The sequence below is a fragment of the Bufo bufo genome, chromosome 6 (genome assembly GCF_905171765.1).
Source record: "Bufo bufo chromosome 6, aBufBuf1.1, whole genome shotgun sequence".
Lineage (NCBI taxonomy): Eukaryota > Metazoa > Chordata > Amphibia > Anura > Bufonidae > Bufo > Bufo bufo.
In genome coordinates, this window is record NC_053394.1 from 262,186,307 (window position 1) to 262,197,168 (window position 10,862).

Consider the following 10,862-nt stretch of genomic DNA (forward strand, 5'->3'; position numbering starts at 1 on the left):
TCTCTCAGAGAGATTGAAGGATGCGTTTGCTTTCCATGAGAGACCAACGTCCTTAGAGTCTGCCATGTCATTGGCGGTACGCCTTGACAGGCGTCTAAGAGAAAGAAACGAGACCTCTCTGTCCAGCCATTGTCAGTCTAGGGGCAGTGGTGCGGACTCATTCAGTGTGCAGGGGCCTCATCCTGTCTCGGTCCCCTCTGAGGAGGAGCCCATGCAGCTAGGTCGACTTGCCCCTGATAAAAGAGGATTTAGACCTCAGAGTATGGTGTGTTTTTGTTGTGGGGGCATAGGTCATTTGGCAAATGTTTGTCCGTCTAGGAGATTCTTGAACTATACTAAGAGTGATAATAAGAGAAAAACCTCAAAAGGTAAATCATCAAACTCTGCTTCATCTGCTACTTTGGGCAAAGTTGATGTAGGAATTGATGCTTTTCCTCTGACCTGCAGTTCCCGTTTTCTCCTGTCTGCCAGGGTGGCGCTAGAGAGCAAAGTCATTTCTTGTGAGATTTTTGTCGATAGTGGAGCGGCCGTCAATCTTATTGACACTCAATTTGTAGCCATGCATGGTTTTCAGGTTTGCACATTAGAAAAGGATATACCTGTTTTTGCTATTGACTCTGCTCCACTCTCACAGAGATCCCTGAAGGGTATTGTTCACAATATCTGGTTAGCTGTAGGTGACACTCATGTGAAGGATATATCTTGTTTCGTCCTTAACGGATTGCCTTCTCCTTTAGTTTTGGGGTTACCCTGGCTCACTAGACATAACCCCACTATTGATTGGCAAGGAAGGCAAATAAATGAGTGGAGTGACTTTTGTAGAGAGAATTGTCTCACAGCGACTTTTGCAGAGGTGTCTACTAAAACTGTGCCATCATTTCTCTCTGATTTCTCGGACGTGTTTTCCAAGAGCGGTGTTCAGGAGCTACCTCCTCCCTGGGAGTTTGACTGTCCCATTAACCTCATTCCCGGCGCTAAGCTGCCAAAAGCACGCCTCTACAATCTCTCACAAATGGAAAGAATCGCAATGCGAACCTATATCTCCGAGAGTCTCGATAAGGGGCATATTCGTCCCTCAAAATCACCTGTTGCCGCTGGTTTTTTTTTGTTAAAAAAAAAGATGGCTCTCTGAGACCTTGCCTAGATTTTAGCGAGCTGAACCGTATCACGATTCGCGATCCCTATCCCCTTCCTCTGATCCCGGACCTCTTCAACCAAATTGTTGGGGCCAAGGTTTTTTCCAAATTGGATTTGAGAGGCGCGTACAACCTGGTCAGGGTCAGAGAGGGGGATGAATGGAAAACGGCCTTTAATACCCCTAGCGGGCATTTCGAGAATCTCGTTATGACTTTCGGCCTGATGAATGCTACGGCCGTCTTTCAGCATTTTGTTAACAGTATTTTCTACCATTTAATGGGGAAATTTGTATTGGTGTATATTGATGATATTTTGATTTTTTCCCCTGATGTTCAGACCCATCAGGATCATCTTTTTCAGGTTCTGCGAATTCTGCGGGAAAATAAATTGTACGCCAAGCTGGAGAGATGTGTTTTTATGGTATCGGAGATTCAATTTCTGGGTTTTCTCCTCTCTGCTTCTGGTTTTCGCATGGATCCAGAGAAGGTCCGTGCTGTACTTGAGTGGGAGCTTCCTGAGAATCAGAAGGCATTGATGCGCTTTCTGGGTTTTGCGAACTATTACAGAAAGTTCATTTTGAATTATTCCTCTGTTGTCAAACCCCTCACTGACATGACAAAAAAGGGGGCGGATTTTTCCTCTTGGTCGGAAGAGGCGCTTGCAGCTTTTTCTAAGATTAAAGACAGTTTTGCGTCTGCTCCCGTCTTGGTGCATCCCGATGCTTCCTTACCTTTTATTGTTGAGGTGGATGCTTCAGAGGTGGGTGTGGGTGCGGTTTTGTCCCAGGGCCCTTCTCCTGCCAAATGGCGACCCTGTGCCTTTTTCTCTAAAAAACTCTCCCCGGCAGAGAGAAACTATGATGTGGGAGATAGGGAGTTGTTGGCTATCAAGTTGGCTTTCAAGGAATGGCGCCATTGGTTGGAGGGGGCCAGGCACACTATCACCGTTTTTACTGACCATAAGAATCTGGCATACTTGGAGTCGGCCAGGCGTATGAATCCGAGACAGGCCAGATGGTCTCTGTTCTTCTCCAGATTCAATTTTGTCGTTACATTCCGCCCTGGGATCAAAAATGTGAAGGCTGATTATCTCTCTCGCTGTTTTCCGGGAGGAGGAAACTCAGAGGACCCGGGTCCCATTTTGGCGGAGGGGGTAGTTGTTTCTGCTCTGTATTCTGATTTGGAGGCCGAGGTCCAGGCTGCCCAGACTGAGGCACCTGCCCGTTGTCCTTCTGGGAAGTTGTTTGTGCCTCCTGAGCTACGTCACAAACTCTTCAAGGAGCATCATGATACTGTTCTTGCTGGTCACCCCGGGAGTAGAGCCACGGTAGATCTCATTGCTCGGAGATTTTGGTGGCCGGCTCTTCGTAAGTCGGTGGAGGGTTTTGTGGCTGCTTGTGAGACGTGCGCTCGCGCTAAGGTCCCTCGTTCACGGCCTTCAGGTTCCCTTCTCCCGTTACCCATACCTTCCCGTCCTTGGACACACCTGTCCATGGACTTTATCACGGATCTTCCTCATTCCTCAGGGAAGTCGGTGATCCTGGTGGTGGTGGACCGTTTTAGCAAGATGGCTCATTTCGTACCTTTCCCTGGTTTACCCAATGCTAAAACGTTGGCGCAAGCTTTTGTCGACCATATTGTTAAATTGCATGGCATTCCCTCTGATATTGTTTCCGATAGAGGCACGCAGTTTGTGTCCAGGTTCTGGAAGGCTTTCTGTTCTCGCCTGGGGGTTCGGCTGTCCTTCTCTTCTGCTTTTCACCCGCAGTCGAATGGTCAGACTGAGCGCCTTAATCAGAATCTGGAGACATATTTGCGCTGTTTTGTGGCAGAGAACCAGGAGGATTGGTGTTCTTTTCTCCCTCTTGCTGAGTTTGCTCTGAACAACCGTCGTCAGGAATCTTCTGATAAGTCACCATTCTTTGGTGCATATGGGTTCCATCCGCAGTTTGGGACATTCTCGGGAGGGGCTCCTTCTGGTTTGCCTGAGGAGGAGAGATTTTCCTCGTCTTTGTCTACCATTTGGCAAAAGATTCAGAGTAATCTTAGAAAGATGAATGAGAAGTATAAGCGTGTGGCTGATAAGAGACGTGTGCCTGGTCCGGACCTGAATGTGGGTGATCTGGTGTGGTTGTCTACAAGAAATATTAAACTGAAGGTTCCCTCCTGGAAATTGGGTCCCAAGTTTATTGGGCCTTATAAAATCTTGTCAGTCGTCAATCCTGTTGCCTTCCGTCTTGATCTTCCACGGGTTTGGAAGATACATAATGTATTTCACAGATCTCTCTTAAAACCATATGTCCAGCCCACGGTACCCTCCTCTTTGCCTCCTCCTCCGATTTTGGTTGATGGCAATCTGTTTGAGGTTTCCAGAATTGTGGACTCTCGCATTGTCCGCGGTTCTCTTCAGTACCTCGTTCATTGGAAGGGTTATGGTCCTGAGGAGAGGATGTGGGTTCCGGTGTCGGACATTAAAGCCACTCGCCTCATCAGGTCATTTCATAGGGCTCATCCTGAGAAGGTGGGTCCTGGGTGTCCGGAGTCCACCCGTAGAAGGGGGGTACTGTCACTACCAGAGATTTGAGACGTTCTCACAGCTCTGTTTCTCCACCCCTGTGATGATGTCACTACTAGAGCTTGGAGGAGTTCTCTCTGCTCTGTTTCTCCGCCCCTGTGATGAGGTCTTTACTTTCTGTTTCCTTCCTCCCAGCTGTTCCTTCTGTGTTTGATTTCTCTGCCTTTAAATCACCCCTCCTCCTTTCTAGGGTGCGGATTATATTTCTCATTTGAGTTGTATCTCTCGCTTGAGCATCTTCCCTTGTGTGCTATCATTTCACTGGACCTGTGTTCTGCTGCAGCAAGTACTCCGGATATTGCCAGCTGTCTTTGGATCTGTCTTCTCCGCTGCATGCAGCTCCTTCAGTTAAGTGTGCAGACATTGTGTGTTTCTGTTTGTTTGTTGACTGGATCCGAGACGACCCCGGTTCCGTCCATATACTGAGCAGGGCACCGGTGGCCGTGCCCCTTCCACTATTGTAGGGGTTACAGTGGTCATCAGTCTTAGGTACGCGGGCATGCCTCGATCCACCATTTGGATCCGGGCATGTGCTTAGCAGCATAGGGAGAGCTTTGAGGGTCTGACAGGGGTCACCCTTTATCCTCCCTAGTTTGGGTCCGGTCAGTAGCTCTATTTTCTGTGTATGCTCTTGTTGCTCACATACAGCCGTGACACCTGGGTGTTGAGCAACGAACTGTTGGGCGTACAGGTTCGTCTGCTCCACCATCAGATTTACCAGTGGATCACTGAAAAAATTACAAAAAAGTCATATTCAGTGTAGCTCCCTGTGGAAATCTGGATTCCTGATTGGCCTACAAAATCAGGAATCACGGGCTCGTATCGCTTTGGGCTACACCAGACTAGTTCACCGGCAGGGTGCTCTGGTGGATTTAACTGGTGGGCTGGAAAACCATTAAGAGCCCCAGAGCTGCTCGTACCAGGCTGGGCCACAGGGTCCCTAACATGGCGATCCCCTTGCTCCGCCTGGCGGCGTCTCCGCCGCCTGGGGCTCATCATCATCGCTGGATGATGAGGAGGACGCGGATGACAACAGGAATGTGGGGTCATCCTCGTCCTCACTGGGACTCTCGGAGTCAGAGGCAAGCTGGGCGTATGCCTCCTCGGCCGAGAACGTCCGGCAGGCCATAGGGGAGTGTGTGTCTGCGTGTGTATGTGCGTGTGTGTAACTCTTTATTTTGTGTGCGTGTGTGTGGGGGCACGGGTGTTCACAAACTCACCCTAAAACTAACAAAAAATAAATAATAAAAAATTCAAAACCGCTGATCAACCGTTCGAAGTTGATCAGCGGTGGGGTGTGCGATTCGCTAACAGTGGCCGGACGCTAAGAGTGCCGGCCACAGTCAGTGTACACAAAAAAATAAAATAAAATCCTGCACCCCAAAAAAGTGGGGGAGGGGAGGGGGGGCAAGCATCACCATCACCACTCAGGATCGCTGGATGGTGATTGGTGGGGTGAAATCACACCACCATCACCATCCTGTTCCGGGTTATCGGGTCTTCAGAGACCCGAATAACCCGGAAACGCAGAAAACTGCAGGTCTGAATTGACCTGCGGTTTTCTGCGATCGTCGACATGGGGGGTCACAGGACCTCCCGGCGCATTTAGCCTAGGTGCCTGCTCAATGATTTGAGCAGGCACCGGGTTCCGATCACCGCTCGCCGGGCGGCAGTGATCGGAACCATACATGACGTACCGGTACATCATGTGTCCTTAAGTACCAGGACATCATGACGTACCGGTACGTCATGTGTCCTTAAGAGGTTAAATATTAGGTTTTACAGTGAAGGTGTTACCCCCAGACGTAGGCACGCCGAAACACGCTTCGGGGTATCGCCATCCTGGGTTGCACGCATCTCTGGTGAGTCCTTTTATACTATGGTTAATACATATGAGATGTAATTGTTTCTTGATATTCCGGTTGCCAGTATCCTTCATTTATGTATCATGATTGTTCATGTAACCATGGATCAGTACATTTGCTGAATCATGTTTTAACATGTATTTATACAATTGTACACATACCATATATTTCTGTATCATGTGTGCTACCAGGATGGTATTTTCTGCTGTCACCTTTGCCTTTTAACATCAACATCCTTTTACATGTAAAGATTAATTTAATAAGGCCTCCTGCACACGACCGTTGTGTGCACCCGTGGCCGTTGTGCCGTTTTCCGTTTTTTTTCGCGGACCCATTGACTTTTAATGGGTCCGTGGAAAAATCGGAAAATGCACCGTTTTGCAGCCGCATCCGTGATCCGTGTTTCCTGGCCGTGAAAAAAATATGACCTGTCCTATTTTTTTCACGGCCAACGGTTCACGGACCCATTCAAGTCAATGGGTCCGTGAAAGAACACGGATGCACACAAGATTGGCATCCGTGTCCGTGATCCGTGGCCGTAGGTTAGTTTTTATACAGACGGATCCGAAGATCCGTCTGCATAAAAGCTTTTTCAAAGCTGAGTTTTCACTTCGTGAAAACTCAGAACCGACAGTATATTCTAACACAGAAGCGTTCCCATGGTGATGGGGACGCTTCTAGTTAGAATACACTACAAGACTGCCCCCTGCTGCCTGGCAGCACCCGATTTCTTACAGGGGGCCGTGATCAGCACAATTAACCCCTTCAGGTGCGGCACCTGAAGGGGTTAATTGTGCTGATCACGGCCCCCTGTAAGAGATCAGGGCTGCCAGGCAGCAGGGGGCAGACCCTCCACCCCCTCCCCAGTTTGAATATCATTGGTGGCCAGTGCGGCCCCCCCCCCCCTCTATTGTAATAATTCGTTGGTGGCACAGTGTGCGCCCCCCCCCTCCCTCCCTCTATTGTAATAATTCGTTGGTGGCACAGTGTGCGCCCCCCATTGGCCCCCCCTCCCTCTATAGCATTAACAACATTGGTGGCCAGTGTGCGGCCTCCCATATTCCCCCCCCCCCATCATTGGTGGCAGCGGAGTTCCGATCGGAGTCCCATTTTAATCGCTGGGGCTCCGATCGGTAACCATGGCAACCAGGACGCTACTAAAGTCCTGGTTGCCATGGTTACTTAGCAATAGTACAATAGTAGAAGATTCATACTTACCTGCTGCTGCGATGTTCGTGTCCGGCCGGGAGCTCCACCTACTGTAAGTGACAGGTCTGTGCGGCGCATTGCTAAATGAACCGTCACTTACCAGTAGGAGGAGCTCACGGCCGGACACGAACATTGCAGCTCCCAGGTAAGTATGAATCTTTTACTATTGTACTATTGCTAGTAACCCGCTGCCACCAATGATCGGGGGGGGGGGGAGATGGGAGGCCGCACACTGGCCACCAATGTTGTTAATGCTATAGAGGGAGGGGGGCCAATGGGGGGCGCACACTGTGCCACCAACGATTTATTACAATAGAGGGAGGAAGGGGGGGGGGGGCGCACACTGTGCCACCAACAAATTATTACAATAGAGGGAGGAAGGGGGGGGCACACTGTGCCACCAACGAATTATTACAATAGAGGGAGGAAGGGGGGGGGCCGCACTGGCCACCAATGATATTCAAACTGGGGAGGGGGGGGGTCTGCCCCCTGCTGCCTGGCAGCCCTGATCTCTTACAGGGGGATATGATAGTACAATTAACCCCTTCAGGTGCGGCACCTGAGGGGTTAATTGTGCTGATCACGGCCCCCTGTAAGAGATCGGATGCTGCTAGGCAGCAGGGGGCAGTCATGTACACAGTTTGTAGTATATTCTAACTAGAAGCGTCCCCATCACCATGGGAACGCCTCTGTGTTAGAATATACTGTCGGAAATGAGATTTCACGATCTAACTCATATCCGACAGTATATTCTAACATAGAGGCGTTCCCATGGTGATGGGGACGCTTCAAGTTAAAATATACCATCGGATTGGAGAAAACTCCGATCCGATGGTATAAAAGGGACTCCAGACTTTACATTGAAAGTCAATGGGGACGGATCCGTTTGAAATTGCACCATATTGTGTCAACGCCAAACGGATCCGTCCCCATTGACTTGCATTGTAATTCAGGACGGATCCGTTTGGCTCCGCACGGCCAAGCGGACACCAAAACAACTTTTTTTTCATGTCTGTGGATCCTCCAAAAATCAAGGAAGACCCACGGACAAAAAAACGGTCACGGATCACGGAAAAACGGGACCCGTTTTTGCGGACCGCAAAAAAATACGTTCGTGTGCAGGAGGCCTAAATCTAATATTTTATACGGGTACTTTGTGAGCTCTATTTTTTGTATGTTCTAACTCAGCAGGAACATAACAGACAGCAGCAGGGAAATGGTAACGCTGTAGTATAGGGCATACACATAGCTGGGCCTAACTCAGCAATATCAAGACAGACAGCGGCAGCTGGTAAATGGTAACGCTGTAGTATACAGCATACACATAGCTGGGCCTAACTCTTTAATATCAGGACAGATAGCAGCAGCTGGAAAATGCTAACGCTGTAGTGTCAGGAGTACTGATAGCTGGGGCTAACTCAGCAGAAACAGAACAGACAGCAGCAGGGAAATGGTAATGCTGTAGTCTAAAGCATACACATAGTTGGACCTAACTCTGTAATATCAGGTCAGATAGCAGCAGCTGAAAAATTATAATGCTGTAGTGTCAGGAGAACACATAACTGGGCCTAACTCAGCAGAAACAGAACAGACAGCAGCAGGGAAATGGTAATGCTGTAAGACAAGGCTTACACATTACTCATCAAGATCAGGACAGACAGCAGCAGCAGATAATGGTAACGGTATAGTATAAGGCCAACACATAACTCAACATGATCAGGACAGACAGCAGCAGCAGGTACATGGTAATGGTTGAGTCTAAGGCCTACATATAGCTTGGCCTAACTCAGCAGGAACAGAAAGCAGCAGGTTATTTGTTTGTAGCAGGAACAGAACAGACAGCAGAGGTGAAATGGTAATGCTGCAGGACAAGGCCGACACATAACTCATCAAGATAAGGACACACAGCAGCAGTATATAATGGTAACGGTGGAGTATAAGGCCAACACATAACTGAACATGATCAGGACAGACAGCAGCAGGTACATGGTAATGGTTGAGTCTAAGGCCTACACATAGCTCGGCCTAACTCAGCAGGAACAGACAGAAGCAGGTTAATTGTTTGCAGCAGGAACAGAACAGACAGCAGAGGTGAAATGGTAATGCTGTAGGACAAGACCGACTCATAACTCATCAAGATCAGGACAGATAGCAGAAGCAGATAATGGTAACGGTGGAGTATAAGACCAACACATAACTCAACATGCTCAGGACAGACAGCAGCAGCAGCAGGTACATGGTATTGGTCGAGTCTATGGCCTAAACATAGCTCGGCCTAACTGAGCAGGAACAGATAACAGCAGGTTCTTTGTTTGCAGCAGGAATGTGTTCCCAGGAATGGGCCCCTACCAGACCTGGGCAACAACAAAAATAAACTTAGACACCTCTGAAAGCAGCAGCAGGTTCTTTGTTTGCAGCAGGAATGTGCTCCCATGCATACAAAATGCAATATTTTCATTTGACAAAATAGGTTATCGATTGTATTTAATGTTTCTACAGCCCACAATAAATTAGTACGAAATTAGGTAAACACACTGCCGGTCTGCTCTCCGTTTCCATATCGGGCACATCGAGTCTAGAGTAGTGTTGAGCGCGAATATTTCGAATAGCGAATATTAATCGCGAATATCGCAACTTTGCTAATTCACAAATATTTCGAATATAGTGCTATATATTCGCTATATCGAATATTCGTCATTATTTTTATATCTGAAAACATGATTCCTCCCTGCTTCTTTCTTGTTGGTCAATGAGTCATTGGCCCACAAGCAACTTAACCAGGAAGGAATCATGTTTTCATATGGGAAAAAAATTACGAATATTCTAAAAAACTAATATATAGCAATATAGGGAATATATTTGTTATTTAGAATATTCGCCATTTTTTTCCCAATCTGTACAGTTGTTCGCATACTCCTCCCCCGACAAGCGTCCCTGTCACCATGGAAACACCTGTGGGTTAGAAAATACCATCGGATCTGAGTTTTCCCTGAGATCGTGAAAACTCAGATCCGATGGTGTCACGAGTTGGAGGTCCCAGGAGAGACCACCGTGTCGTCAAGCAATAAACAAACGGAAATCAGGTACAGACACACAAGAGTTTATTGCACAAACAAAAAACAGGGAAGGCAGCACAGACAAAACATGAGCTCTATGTACCGTCAGCACAGTGGGAGAAAACTCCCACTGGGCCACTGTCTAGTAATACTCCAGAGGGGCGTGACTAAGCAACTCCTGGTATTCACTAGAGCCCTAGATGGTAGGGTTAGACTTTGCAGCAGAAAGTTGCCAGGGTCCACTCTGGAGCGTGAACTAGACAGTGACAGCAGGAACGAATGGACAACAGGTACCAGAAGGTACCGACGGCACATAGGCAAACATAACAGACAGGCAAATACAAAACAGGGCAACTAATAACACAAGCAGAAATACATAGCAAGGAAACAGAAGTGACAATGAGCAGAGAAGGACTTTCTCCACCAGTGGTATACTGCGTGGCCTTGCGCATAGCACTCTGCAGCTAGGCGCTTGCTGAACCGAGACATATGAATACACACAAAGTAACTAAAACATAACTGGCAGAACAGATAACAGAAAGATAGGAAAGAGGATGTCTAAGAGGACGGGAATGAACAAGTAGGAAACCCACAGAGCACAGACAGACAGACACGGATCCCATGGGTCAGCAGCATGGGAGAGTGAGTACAAACAGGATCAGGACAAGACAACACACACCAGGAGAGCTGACACGGAACTGAGGAAACCTCAGCCTTATATACAGATTCCATGGGTGCAGCAGAGAAGCCACACCCAAGGAGCAGACAGAGAGGATTAACTCCTAATAGAAACACAGGGGAGTTAACCCATACAGAACCACAAATAGCACACAGAAACAAAACTTCAGCGAGGAGCGCCGAACGAGCAAGGACGGAAGGTCACAGCCAGAGGTAACGACTGTGACACTCCCACCCCTCAAAGCCCCCCCCCTCTCCTCCCAAACAGAAAGGGGAAGAAGTGGGGCAACAACCCAAACAGAACCAGGCAAGGGGACAGAAATCAAAGGGGTGACGAGGTACA